This window comes from Molossus molossus, unplaced genomic scaffold, assembly GCF_014108415.1.
Source record: "Molossus molossus isolate mMolMol1 unplaced genomic scaffold, mMolMol1.p scaffold_m16_p_3, whole genome shotgun sequence".
Classification (NCBI taxonomy): domain Eukaryota; kingdom Metazoa; phylum Chordata; class Mammalia; order Chiroptera; family Molossidae; genus Molossus; species Molossus molossus.
In genome coordinates this window covers 80,370,668-80,384,542 of record NW_023425366.1, presented here as the reverse complement: position 1 = coordinate 80,384,542, position 13,875 = coordinate 80,370,668, and the positions used below count along the sequence as shown (strand labels likewise).

At 38.9% G+C, this 13,875-nt stretch overlaps 1 non-coding gene across 1 annotated transcript; it reads right to left on the bottom strand.

Moving 5' to 3' along the window:
- Positions 1-2,629: 2,629 nt before the first annotated feature.
- On the bottom strand, positions 2,630-2,737 carry LOC118642959. The gene has a single exon (XR_004961868.1). It is a non-coding gene; the product is annotated as a U6 spliceosomal RNA (small nuclear RNA).
- Positions 2,738-13,875: the final 11,138 nt, after the last annotated feature.

The window sequence follows — 13,875 nt, the reverse complement described above, 5'->3', positions numbered from 1 at the left end:
GATGGATGTCTGCTCCCCAGCCTCTGTTGCTGGGGTTATATCTGGACTCAGATCAAGCTGCTACTATGGGGGATGGTGCTGGGCTTCAGGCTGTCTAAGGCTTCAGTGACCAGCACCTTTACAGCTCCACTACTGTGCACCGGTCTGTGTTGACACAGTGTCCACTGGTCCTATGGTGCCAGGTGCGCTGGTGGGCTCAGGTTGCTGGGCCTTAGCCGCTCCCACTGCCTCCTCCCAGGGAAGACCCAGGATCTTCCAAAATGATGGGCCCTTCCTGTGGCGCAGGGAGAAGTGCCCTGAAGAGCTGCTTATCATGGTAGCCGGCTGCTCCATCCACAGCACAGGAACCTTTGGCTCTGCGGCTCTGCACTGCTTGGGTTTGGTCGCCCACTGTCACGTCCACTCACACTCTCTCACACACTCGCTCACTCTCTCACACCCACCCTTCCTCTGGTCCTGCCTGCCACCATCTTCCCAGGAAAATTCCTCTTGTGACTTTTTAAATCTCTATTTTTTCTAATGTAGTTACCTTGATAAGTTTTCTAATGATAAACTACACTTCCAAGCCTACTTGGTCATGTTGTGTTTTGTGAAACATCACCATATATATATATATATGAAATTAGATGTGCTTAGCTAATATTTTATTTAAAATTTTTGCATAAGTGAGATTTGCTTATAATTTTATTTTCTTGTCTTGGTTGGGTATAAATGTTACACCAACATCATAAAATAAATTAGGTAGACTTTTTTCTATTATCTGAAAGAATTTATATGAGGTAGGGATTATTTGTGATTTAAGTTTGAAAACACTGTGTGGTTCTGGCTTTGTGAGAAGGTGTATACTACTTGTTCAATTTCTTTAATACATACTGAGCCACTGAGATTTTAAAAAATTCCTTGTGGGTCAATACTGGTAATTCAACAGTTCCTAGAAAATTTCCCATTTTATCACATTTTAAAATTTGGTGGCATTAAATTCCTAAAGGTACTTATATAGTTTTGTCAAATCACAATTATATGTGATGTTGCCCCTTTTCCTTCCTGATATATTTAATTTGTATGACTCCTCTTCTTGTTATTCAGTGGAAGCTATCTATTTTTTTTCCCCTCTGGGAAACTGAAGATTTCTCATTAATTTTGATATTCTGCAATATCACTACACTCTTTGTCAGTGTAGTTAATTGACATTTACAAAATAAAGACTCATCTTTCTTCACTTTGAAAAATTTTCAACTATTATTTTTTTTAATATGGCCTCTCCCTAGTTTCTCTATCTTTCCCTGGAATGCTCTTTAGGTGTGTTTTGGGTCTTCTCATATGCCCTTTCATGTGTCATAATTAAAAATCTTTTTTAAACTAAATTCATTTTTCTCTCTTTCATTGTAGAAAATGTCCTTAGGTTTCTCTTCAAATTTATTCTCTTTTCTATTGTTTTAATCTAATATTGAATTCTGTTGGGCTTTTACATATCAATGTACTATTTCATAACTTTCTGTTTTTGTTTCAGAAAAATAATTTCTGTATGTCTTTGAGGACTTTAAACATACTTATAAAATCTCTTTTTCATTGTACTATTATTTCTTTTTTAAAATTTAATTTTAATTTTTGTTTTCTTTTTAAAATTTAATTTTAATTTTTATTTTTTTATCCTCACTTGAGGACATTTTTGCATTTATCTTCAGATAGAGCGAGAGGGAGAGAGATAAACATCGATGTGAGAGAGACACATCGACTGGTTGCCACCCACATGACCCCAACAAGGGCCAGGGACAAACTGCAACTGAGGTACGTGCCCTTATCAGGAACTGAACCCAGGACTCTCTGGTCTGCGGGCCGACGCTGTAACTGCTGAGACAAACTGGCCAGGGCATCATTGTACTATTATTTCTTTGGTGTGATTTATGTCTGTCATTTTCTTGATGCAAACATTCTCATACATTTTGTCATTATTGTCTTGGGTTCATTTTTCTGGGCATTATCTTCTCTCTCTGCTGCTTTGTGTATACCCTGGGTTGTGAAGATTTTTCCCTTTGCAGCCTTGGCAGGGTTGGGGACTTGGGCAAGTTCTTATGTTTGGCTCTGGATTTTTTGGACTGAGCTAGTGTATCGAGGCTTCCACAATCATGTGACACAGATCCAAGATCCTAGAATCACATGGGAAACTATTCCCAACCATGGCTTGAGTGAATATGTTTGCTTCCCAGGTCCTGTTCTCTCAGAGGAAGCCCAGCTTTGGTTTTCACCACAGGGGTGGGACTTGTGACTCCCCCTCTTATCCTCACCTTGGTACTGATATCCAGACCCTATAACTCTGTTTACTCCCAGGTCTGCCTTCTATACCATAAGTTGCCAGACTTCAGCTCTAAATCACTACGTTTCTAGCACTTGGGTATTTCTCACTGTTCTTTTTATATAAGCTAAGTACATAACATAAGTGTAGTTTAATATATTCTATTTAATATTTCTATTTACTTGAGTTAAAGTGAGTATTTCCATGTGTTCTTAATATGTTGTCTTGACTTGCAAATCTCCATAGTGTTCCCCTTATATAGACACAGAAAGAAATTACTTACAGGTCTCTACATAAGGAAAAGTTGCATTTCTTTCTTTCTTTCTTTTTTTTTTTTTAAATATAGAATGCTTCACAAATTTGCGTGTTGTCCTTGTGCAGGGGCCATGCTAAATCTTCTCTGTATCGTTCCAATTTTAGTACATGTGCTGCCGAAGTGAGCATATGTTTATTTCTTACCACAAATCTTATAATTGAATATGTCTTCAATCTATTAGTCCCTAGGTAATTTCTGGCCAGGTTTGTTGCTCACTTCTAGCACTAGATACAGAGTCCTGGAGGACCTGCATTTGTTTGAGATTTTCACTTTTCCTGACTTTCTCAACTATTTATTTTACACTTCTGCATTATATGAGTTTTTGTAAATATTCTCAATTGTTTTTGGTGGAAGAGGTGGCATATAAATGAAATACTTGAGTAGTATCATCTTGCTAATTTATATCGGTTAATCATAATAGATAATGACCCAAAGAAGTACCAGAACTGGATTCTTCTTTGAATATTTGAATACATACAGACTGGATAGTTCCTGGATTTCAGCTGGTGCTCAGTAAGTGCTGGTTGGACGCGGGAATGAAGCACGAGAGTATGACATTCACGATAACCCTTTACTTATTCTTCCCTTTCCCTCTGTATCTCAGGAAGGCAGAGCCTAAGTGTGATTGCAGAGGAGAATATCCATGCATGTGGAGATACATTCTCCTTTCTAGAACAAACAAAAAGATCCAGGCTCACTGTCAAATTCATTGAGCCTTCTTCCTCATGTATTTTCACTGTAAAATTGATTTGTTCTTTGTCATTTATTCAGAAAACATTTTGTAGAAAATTGTTATGTGCTCAAGCACTATTGTAAGCCTTGAGTAAACAAATACGAACAAGGCACAGTCCTTGTCTCAAGGAGCTCCCAGTTTACCGGGTGGAGGAGCACATGCTGGCAGATATTTTAAGCCGCATGGAGAATCTGGGTTGGCAGGTATGGCCTGCTCAGAAGCTCAGGAGTGGGCATGGATGGATGAGGCTGGGGGAGGAAGGCCATCATAATCAACTCACTGTACAGGAAAAGATCAAACCAAGGCAAGACCAAGACAGAGTGCAAGGGGATGGACTCTTCATGTTAGAAACTGGTTGGCACCCATTCAGAGTTCAGAGTTCCCAAAGTAAGAGTTAAAAAGCTGAGTGTTAAGAAATAAATACAGTTATTTTAACAAGTTCTAAAAGGCAAAACAAGGTGGCAGAGGTCAGCAAGATGCCACAGATGTCTTTTATCTGGGACTGCCTCGCTGTGCATTACATACTATTATGGATTGAACTGTGTCCCTATTGAAGCCCTGACCCATGGCATGAATATACTGGGAGATGGGCCTTTAAGGAGGAAATGAAGATTAACTGGGTGGGACCCTAATCCAAGAGGACTGGTGTCTTGATGAGGACGAGACACAGGGGTGTGAGCACAGAGAAAAGGCCATGTGAAGAGACAGAGGGAAGGCAGTCACCGTCTGCAAGCCGAAGAGAAAGGCAAGAAACCAAGTTTGTTGACACTTTGATGTAGAACGTCCAGCTTCCAGGACTGAGAAGATGAATTTCTACTGCTTAAGTCATGCAGCCTGTAGTATTTTGTTATGACAGCCTTGGCAGACTAATACACACACTCTCTCTTTTTGTTCTTAAAAGAATTATAATCTGTGTCTGACCCTAAGATAGTCCTTATATCATCTACAACATTTTGCACTTTGTCAAGCTTTTGTATGGTTACCAATGTTGGTCAAAATGTATTTTTCAGAAAGGTATTAGACATCCTATTTTTGTCCTCTCTCTGCTCTTAGCAGGAGGTGGGTACAGCATGGTCTGAGGTCAAGGCCCCAGACAGTCTGGGGACCCAGCTGCTAGATCTGTGCAAACTTGGGAAATATTTAACTGCTTATAGCCTCCTGGAACATGAAGGGAACCTGTCACTTTCTGTTTTCCAGATTTGTTTCTTGCTTTGTATTCCTGTGCTCTCCCTTCCTTTATCCCTCTATTTTTTTCCTCCCTTTGACCACCTCAATATATATATTTGAGAACGAAGGAGAAAATCTTATTCTTCACTCTGATAGCACATGCTGTGACATAACAGAGAAGTTGTTGCTAAAGCATGTCATTTAAATGATACTAAACTGCCCCTACTTGAGGTTTTAAAAAAATGCCATTCCTTGACAGTTCTGGGCAGTCAGAAAAAAGTACAACCCAAACATATCACCACTAAAGCCATGATGTCATTGACAGTTTCTGCCAAACCAGGAACACGTGCGCAGTGAAACCATTCCTTTCTGCATTAATATAATTACTTCACACTAACGCATTGTTAATAATGAATTAGGCATGGCCGAGAAGTTTCCTCTTTTCTGACCCAGACCAGTAATCTGCATCCCTGTGACCTTCATGTGCTAGTTCTCCCTCTTCCTCTGGATCTGGGGAATGTGGAATCCCCCTTCCACCTGACAGTTCTTCCAATATCTGAAGATGATCACATGATTTATCAAATGTGCCGCCCCAGAGCTCATATTTTCCCATCTTGGCCAAAAAAATGTCATGAGAGATGTAACTATGAGCCTGGCTGAAAGTTAGATGTTAATTCACTTCAGTTAAATTCAAGTTAGTGAGATGTACGGGGCCCTCGAGAATAATGTCACATTCCTTAGCTGGCGTGCACCTCACTCTCTGGCCTTCATCCCTCCCAAACGTGCTGCTGCTTCCACAGGTGCTTGTACTTTGAGGACATGAGGCTGGAGCTTCCCACCCCCCGGGAGTGATTATTTTAAAATATTCCCTTAAACATGCCATGTGTTTCCACACTACTGTGCCTTTGTGTATGTTGGTCCTTCTACCTAGACTGTCCTCCCTTTCCACTGTTATTCTTCAGAACCCAGCTCAAGTCTTCTGAAATACGTCCCTCGGCCCCTTCAGCAGGAGGTTTTGTCCCTGCTCCCTGCTCTGACACTGGTTCGCGCCTGCCCCTTTCCACTCTAATGGGATGACAGTGTCCGTAGGGTTTTTGAGGGCAAGAACCATATCTTTTAAAATTTTTGTATTCCAGTATTCAGCTCATTAATTGAGTTAGCCTTTAATAAATACTTGTGGGACACATGACGCTGGGAGAATGAAAGCACGTTCAGCCAAAGCTTAAAAGCCCAAAATATTTGGAAGACAACTAGTGTGATAGAGAAAAATATAATAATGGAGGAGGTTGCCAGTAATACAGGAGAAAATCTTTAGGAACCAAACTGCTGGCCTCAGATGATTCTGTCCCCATGCACAGGGTATTCAAAGGAAACTGGTTGAATTAACCTCAGAATATATCATGGCCATGGCCTTGTGTGCCAGTGTCCCCCCACACCAGCACCCGCTTGCACATTGCCCCTCAGGGAAGCTGGTACTTGGCAGGGCTTTGAGCTTGGCTGCCCTGAATCATTCACCGCCAGGGTGGGAAGTCTCTGTCTCCTCTCTTCTAAGTGTCAGCACACGTACCTGTATCATGATAGTCCAATCTGTACTCCACTGTGGCTGGAATTGGGCTAATTGTTATTTCTCTTATCTTTATTGAAATAGCCCTTTCCATCAACTTCTCTTTTTTCATCATGGTTTCCTCACTTTCTTCCTTCAAATGATTTTTCCCTCTTCTTTTTCACCCCCTTCCTCCCCTCCTTAAATCACTAAGATCAGCAGCCTTCACTATAAAACCAAGGTACCACTTGGTGATTTCAGCACTCTGGGTATGTTCCAATAACTGCCACAGAAGAAATTCTTCTCACCCATCTTCTGCTACCTTCTTGCCTCATTTACCTACCCAAGTTATAGACTTATTCACAAGAAAGAGAATTTTCTTTACTATAGCCAGCTAGATGAAATATTCAATACTTGTGTTCTAGAATAATATCACAGGCCCTTGGAAGATTAAAGCAAAAACAACAAAAACAAACAAAGCCGATTTCCTTCCATTAAATAACATGATAAAAAACGGATAATCCCAGAGATAGCTGGACAGGTAGCATCACCCTCAGAGCAGCCAAAGGCACAGATGAATCCTTCCTTCTTTCACCACATCCTTGCTCCTGCCTAGCAGACCTGGGCCATATGTGTAGGTGGCCGAAACAGCCTTTAGGTGATCGCAATGTGAAGACCACGTGGGCCATACTGTAAACCAGGACTTCTCTCTTTTCACTTCTCTCTGCTCAACAAAAGCTTCTGGGACTATAATTAGTAGCACAATTGTCTGTGAAGGGAAGGAGTGAGAAATTGTATTCAACAGGAAGCAAATTAAGAGCCAGAAGAACTCGGTACACGTGATTCGGTCAACAGATCCTTACAGATAGTGTGCCTGGGGTAGAGATATCATGAAAGAGAATGGATGTAGGATGTGGGGAGGAGAGCTCCACATGGAAACAAATAAGGAGGTGTCCTTTGATACTTTTGTGTCTCAGCCTGACCTTGTTATACCATTGATCCACCATTTAAATTATGACCCTGAAACATATAGTATACCTCACAAATATAGGTATGAATTGTGATAACAATTCCAGGATATTTGAAATGGAACCATAAAATAAATGGTTCCATTGAGATTTCAGGGACTGGTGAGAATGAGAAATAATGAAAAGGAGGATATTTTTACATTATTGAAGAGAGTCTAAATTAGTACATTACTTTGGAGAGCATTTGGCAACATTTGGTAAAATTAAATACTCATGTAGCCTTTGACCCAAACATGTCACTGCTAAATTTATACCCCAAAGTAGGGTTTGGCAAACTGAGAAAGGCCAAATGATAAATAGCTTCAGCTTAACCGACCATACATTCTCTGTCACAACTACTGAACCCTGCCACTGCAGTGAGAAAGCAACCATAGACGACATCTAAACAAATGAGTATGGCTGTGCTCCAATCAAACTTTTTTACAAAAACAGATGGCGGGCCAGATTGGGCCAACAGGTATAGTTTGCTAACTCCTGCCCTAAAGAAACACTCAATCTTATACACAAAGATAAATGTACAAGAATGTTCATAACAACATTGTTGGTAATAAAAAAATTAGCAACAACATGAAGTCCATCATTAGAGGAATGCATTGTTATATTTATGTGTGTGTGTGTGCAATAAAATGTTATAGCAGAATATATGAATAAACAAGAGTTCATTGTGTCCAAATCTCACAAACATATTGTTCAAGCAAGAAGGATACATTCAATAGAATAGAATTCATTTAAAGTTTTAAAATATTTATAACAATTATACATATTGCTTTGAGATATACACATATGTAGTAAAAGTATAAAGACATTTATGAGAAAGACAAACATCAGATTTAGGATAGTGATAACCTCTGGCAGAGAGTAAGGATAGTGGTTAGGGAGGGGCCTAAGGGGGCTTAAATTGCAGCTTGATATTTTATTTTTTAAGCTCATGGGCAATGAGCAAATGGTGGTTAAATAAGTGTTCGTTATACTGCATCCTCGACCTTTTTGTATGCCTCAAATATCTTAAGATTTAAAAAGTTCCTACGGTTTTAATTTTGAAAGCCTTTGTGTTTGACTGCAGATCTTGACCTCTTGTTGATACACAACTGCAATTACCTTGAATCTTGCTGCCTCATTCAATGATATGGCCCACATGCTTCATAATGGGGCCTGTTTGATAGCACCTTTCACATGAGAACACTTGTGCTGGATAATGGAAATGCTTTCAATAGCCTTGGTCTTCCAGCAACACTCTGGCTGGTGATAGGTGTGATAGGTTGCTAGGGAAAATTGCTGGGAGAGGGGAGAAAGGGTTATCAGGATTCTGCGCTTTTTTTTTCCCCCACTTGTTTTTAGATACTTTACCATTATTCCAGTTTCTTGTCCAGATTCCATTGTTTTTCTCTGTTTTATTTTAATCTCTTTGAACATTCTAGTAAGAGATTCAGCAACAGTTTTTGTCCTTTATTTCACATCTTAGCTGGACGAGTTTAGATCACCAAGTTTCCGAGTTAGGTGACTTTCTTGTTATCCGGGGAGGATGAGAGAAATTGGAAACGTCTTCCACATGGGGAATTGATTAAGTTCACATTTTTCTCACACTGGAAAGATGCTGACTTGGATTCACAGTCGTGATATGAGTCAGCCACAGTTGGGAACATATCGTCCACTTACAGTGAGCTGTCCCGTGCCCGGGAAGGGTGACAGACTGACAAGGCAGGAGAGAGAAGTGTTGGAACAGTTTTAGTGTTTAGAAACTTTTTCCATGAAGACATGCCTTGGACTACCACTCCCTTTTGCATGGCACTTAGGTACAGCTGTCTGGGAAGGATTCTTGTTTTTGTCTCTACTGGCCATATAAGACAAATAAATGGTCTTTGAACTTGATAGAACTGAAATATTCAGGACAGATTCTAGCCAACTGATGATGGACATACAAACAAATACCACCATGGCATCCCTCTCATATGCAGACGATAAGGGCAGGGTTGAGTGACAACAAAGACTGAAAGCACGTAGTTTGCATTGGTTGTTCCGAAATAGTGAGAATTCATTTCAGTGGGAATTGGCCAGCACTTACCAGCACATTACATTCTATTTTCTCCACAGTGTTCACTGCCATACATTTCTGATCCAAAGTACAAAGTTGTCCAACAAATGTGGAACACATTGACCTGATCTTTCCACTAGGGAAATAGCATTACAGGAAAGATGAAATTATTAGCTTAAGACTTTTGTGGGAAATTAAATATTTCTGGATTTATAAGGAAGAGTAGTTTCCTACCTCTCTCAAAAGAAATTTATCTTTATTATTTAAAATTTGAGACTAACAAATGTGTTTTTTCCACAAATGTGACTTTGATGTTCAAAGAATTTAATATGGTTCTATGATGACAGTTTACAATTGATGTGTAAATGATAAAACTAAACAACTGTTTTTCAAAGTTGATGAATAGCCCTATATAATAATATCACCCATCATTTACCAAATCACATTTATTTTATTTATTTTTTTAATTCTCACCCGAGGACATTTTTCTATTTATCTTCAGATAGAGTGGGAGGGAGGGAGGGAGAGAGAGAGAGAGAGAGAGAGAGAGAGAGAGAGAGAAACATTTATGTGAGAGAGACACATTGATTGGTTGCCTCCTGCATGACCCCAACCAGGGCTGCAGACTGAACTATAACTGAGGTACGTGCCCTTGACCTGAACCAAACCGAATCTCCTTGGTCTGTGGGCCAACGCTCTAACCGTGAGCCAAACCAGCCAGGGCTTTTTTTTTTTTTTTTTTTTACTGATTTGTTAGAGAGAGAGGAAGGGAGAGAGAGATAGAAACATCAATGTGAGAGAGAAACATCGATTGGCTGACTCCTGCACGCCCCCTCCTGGGGATCAAGCCCACAACCTGGGCATGCGCCCTGACTGGGAATTGAACCAGGACCTCTCAGACCATGAGAGGATACTCAATCCACTGAGCCACACTGGCTGGGCTCAAATCACATTTCTTATTACTAATCCTAAGGAAGACAATTTAGTTCAGTTTTTAATTAAAAGCACAGAATCTGAGTTAATGAGATCTGAACTAAAGAAGTTTTCTCTAACAAGTTTGGCATTTAAGATCAACAACAATGTTTTAATTAATTTTAAGCAAGCGTTTTTAGGTAGCTACTGTGTGCAGACAACTATGAAATATTGTGGAAGAGGGATTACAGTAACAGGGACTTCCATAGTTACGTGTTGTTTTTTTTAATTTATATCTTTTAAAATGTCAAAAGTATTCTTATAGAAGACATTTAAACTAGGAACAGTGCTTCTGAATCTTACAAATAGCCACTGCCCCCGGAAGAATTAAAGTTTACTAGCTAAATTATGTTGTAGAAAAAAAAAATTGGAGTAATAGGATATTAGCATTTTCTTATTTTTAAGAAATTTTATATGTTTCTTGGTTGGTTGGTTTTGGTTTCCCAACTGGTTGGCCATAAAAGTCTAGAAGATGTGTGACTGGAAGGAGAAGCAGAGATAATTTTGGAGGAAGTTGTGGCTGCTCTGGGGATTGATGTGGGGTCAATGGGAGTTTAGTTTTTAGTTGGGATGAAGGGGAAAGAGGCAAAACAGTGTCCTCTGGACAGATATCAGCCCCTTAAAAAAATAGACACTGATAGAGGCAGTATGCCAGTCAAGTCTGGAAAGAAGGAAAGTAGGAGGGAAGAAAATGACCAATTCTCTGTGACAACTAAAAACTTTTCAGGGGATTATCTTCCACCATGACCTGAGAAACAAATGTATTATGTGTTAAATGAAAAACTGTGTATTTCATGATGCTGCTATTCAGATCAAATAAGACTTAACATGAAATTGCTTTAAAATCTAAAGCTCTGCACATGTCTAAGTTAACATTATGAAGACCTTCAGTGAGACCTATAGTTAACTCTATAAACATTTGCATTTGTGAAGCTGGCAGTACTTTGTCAAGGTTCATTCTTGTTTTTTTTTTGGGGGGGGAGCACCTGGTAGCATAAATTTTATGCCCATTTTCTTGTGAAAGAAACTAAAATACATAGGAAAGTGAATTCAATTTGAGAAGATCTCACCAATGGATAATTAGCAGAATTGGCAATTTCAGATTGGTAGATTATTCTTGTCACACCTCTTACAAATTTAATTCTTCTTACATAAATTTGTGTAATGTCATATCAGAATTTCTTTGGAGAGTCTCCTCTCTTCCATTCTCTTTTCTGTTTGGTTCAGGTGGAGCTCACACTAGCTACCTCCAGGAGTGGGGATGTATCCCAAATCTGCTTCACGAGTGTCCCACTTGTCTCTGGTCACAGTTATTGGTTCAGAGTTGGGCACAAAGTGAGCCAATCAGAGTCAATAATAGAAATTCATGGATACTCTCCAAATGGGCTTGCTAAACTGGTTTAGATCTTTTCCATCTGTTTACAGAGACCCTGACTGAGAATAAAGCAGATACTGAGAAAAATAGGGCTGTGAAATAGAGAGACACAGTGTCCTAATGATATTATGTACAACCCTGGATCCAATTATCCTGAAGCCAGATTCAACTCTTACGTTTCTAATTATATGTGTCAACAATTTTAGTTTTGTGGCTAATGTATTTTGCGATTACCTTTTTTGTTCATTTTCTTCTCCCATTTCTTCTTTCATTTAATGTTTATCTTTTTTCCCCTCCCTTTAAAGGTCCTTCATGAGAAACTATAACAAATAGACTGAGATCATAAAGGGCCTTGAAAACTAGAATAACAGTGTTGAACTTTATCATTTATACCTTAAAGTTTTTTTAACTTTGGAAATGAATAGCATGGTAAGAGTTGTACATTAGGATGATTACTCTGGTAGAAGTACACAATAAATGAAGAATGAAGAGAATATATACATGAGGAGCAATTAGGGTGTTGTCCAAAATGACAAGAGTTCTTGCCTTAGAACAGAGATGTAGGGATACATGCAAATAATAAAAATCTTTAAGAGAAACGGGTAAAAATTGTCAAATAAGAGGGATAAAGAAGAGTTGAAGATGAATTCAAGGGTTTGAGTAAACATGACTGGGACTATAATGGAACATAGAATTATTATAAATAAAATATGGGGGGATGAACTAGCAGAAAGCAGTGGGAGAGTGTAGATTGTTTTGTTCTTGCTGAATTTGGTAGGGGCTCGAAGAAACAGCTTTGGAACTCAGAAACATTGCTGAAAACTTTAGGCTGGAAGTCATCTAGTCAAAGTCATCTTTGATGTTGTGGTCCAGAACTGAGTCAAGGAAAGCCATCAAGATGAGAATAGATATCCAAGAATTTAGCTGTGAGAAGAAAATATAATTTGAAAGAGAAAAAAGAAAGAGGAATGAGAAAATAGGAGTGGGATATCAAACTTCAAAAGAGTAGAAAGAAATCTAAAGATTGTACTAATAAACCAAGGACAATACAGATTTCAAGACAGAAAAATTGCTGGTCTCAAATATTTCAGCAATGAAAGAGAATGCTATTAGGAATACCTTATCCAACCTATTAAGAAGACTTTTGGAAATCTTCATAAATTAAAATTTGCTGAAGTCTCATTAAAATAAATTCTAAGTGGAATAAAATAAAATATAAATAGAAAAAATGGGAGACAAAATTGAATATTTATTAGAAGTGGTAGGGAAAAATATAAAAGAGAAGCTCATTAGATTTGATTACATAAAAATAATTTCTAAATTAAAAAAACACACAAATTACTGAATAGAAAAATATGTGTAGCCAGACTAGCCGGTGTGGCTCAGTGGATTGAGCATCCTCTCATGGACTGAGAGGTCCCAGTTCAATTCCCAGTCAGGGCACAAGTCCAGGTTGCGGGCTTGGTGCCCAGTAGGGGGCGTGCAGGAGGCAGACAAGTGATTGTCACGTTGATGTTTCTATAACTCTCTCCCTTTAAAAAAATCAATGAAAAATAAAATATATGTAACCAAATATGACAGAGTTAATCAGTTTTATAAGAACTAATGAAAAATCCCATAAAAGAATCCACAAGGCAGGAAGTGAAGCATGGCCCATTTGCTTATCTACTCTAGTTTATCCTCCAGTTAGATTTTAAGCTCCATGAAGACAGAGCCCAATTTTATGTTGTTTACTTTTCAACATAAAATGTTTATGTTTAACATATTCTATCTTGGGATGGGGTGGAAATGATGATACTATTTTCTCACATAGGAGCCAAAGAAGAGGAGAAAGAGGGTTTGATGTGAAGATGAATTGAGATTGCATGTGCAGGCTGTGTGGTACGATGAGACATCCAAGTTGAGATGTTTAGTGAACATCTATAATATAAGGTTCTAGAGCTCTAGGGAGAAGTTCAAGTTGGAGATATGGCTTTGAAAACAATAAACACGTAGTTGGTGATTGAAGATATGCATGTCTTCACCACCCGGGTGAAAGTATGTAAAGTGAGAAAGGACTGGGAAAGAATGCCCAGAAAGCCCAGTGTTTAAGAGAAAGGCAAAGACACAAGGAAAATCAGGACACTATGTTCCCGTGAGATTTAGGGAAGAGAATGTTTGAGGGAGTAAGGTGCATTTTACAAAAGGAAGCATAACTGGCACATAGTATATGCTCCAGATGTTAGCTGTTCTTATTATTGAAGAGAGATTAATAGCAGAGAGCTTTATTAATATGGTATTGAGTTCACTGGGGGATAGAATGGAGGTCAAAGGTGGAACTAATGGTCAACACTGCATAAAAAGCTGAACTTACATACTTGCTGCTATTTGGTAGCACAAGCTACTTCACAGTGACTGAAAGACACCTGAATGCAAT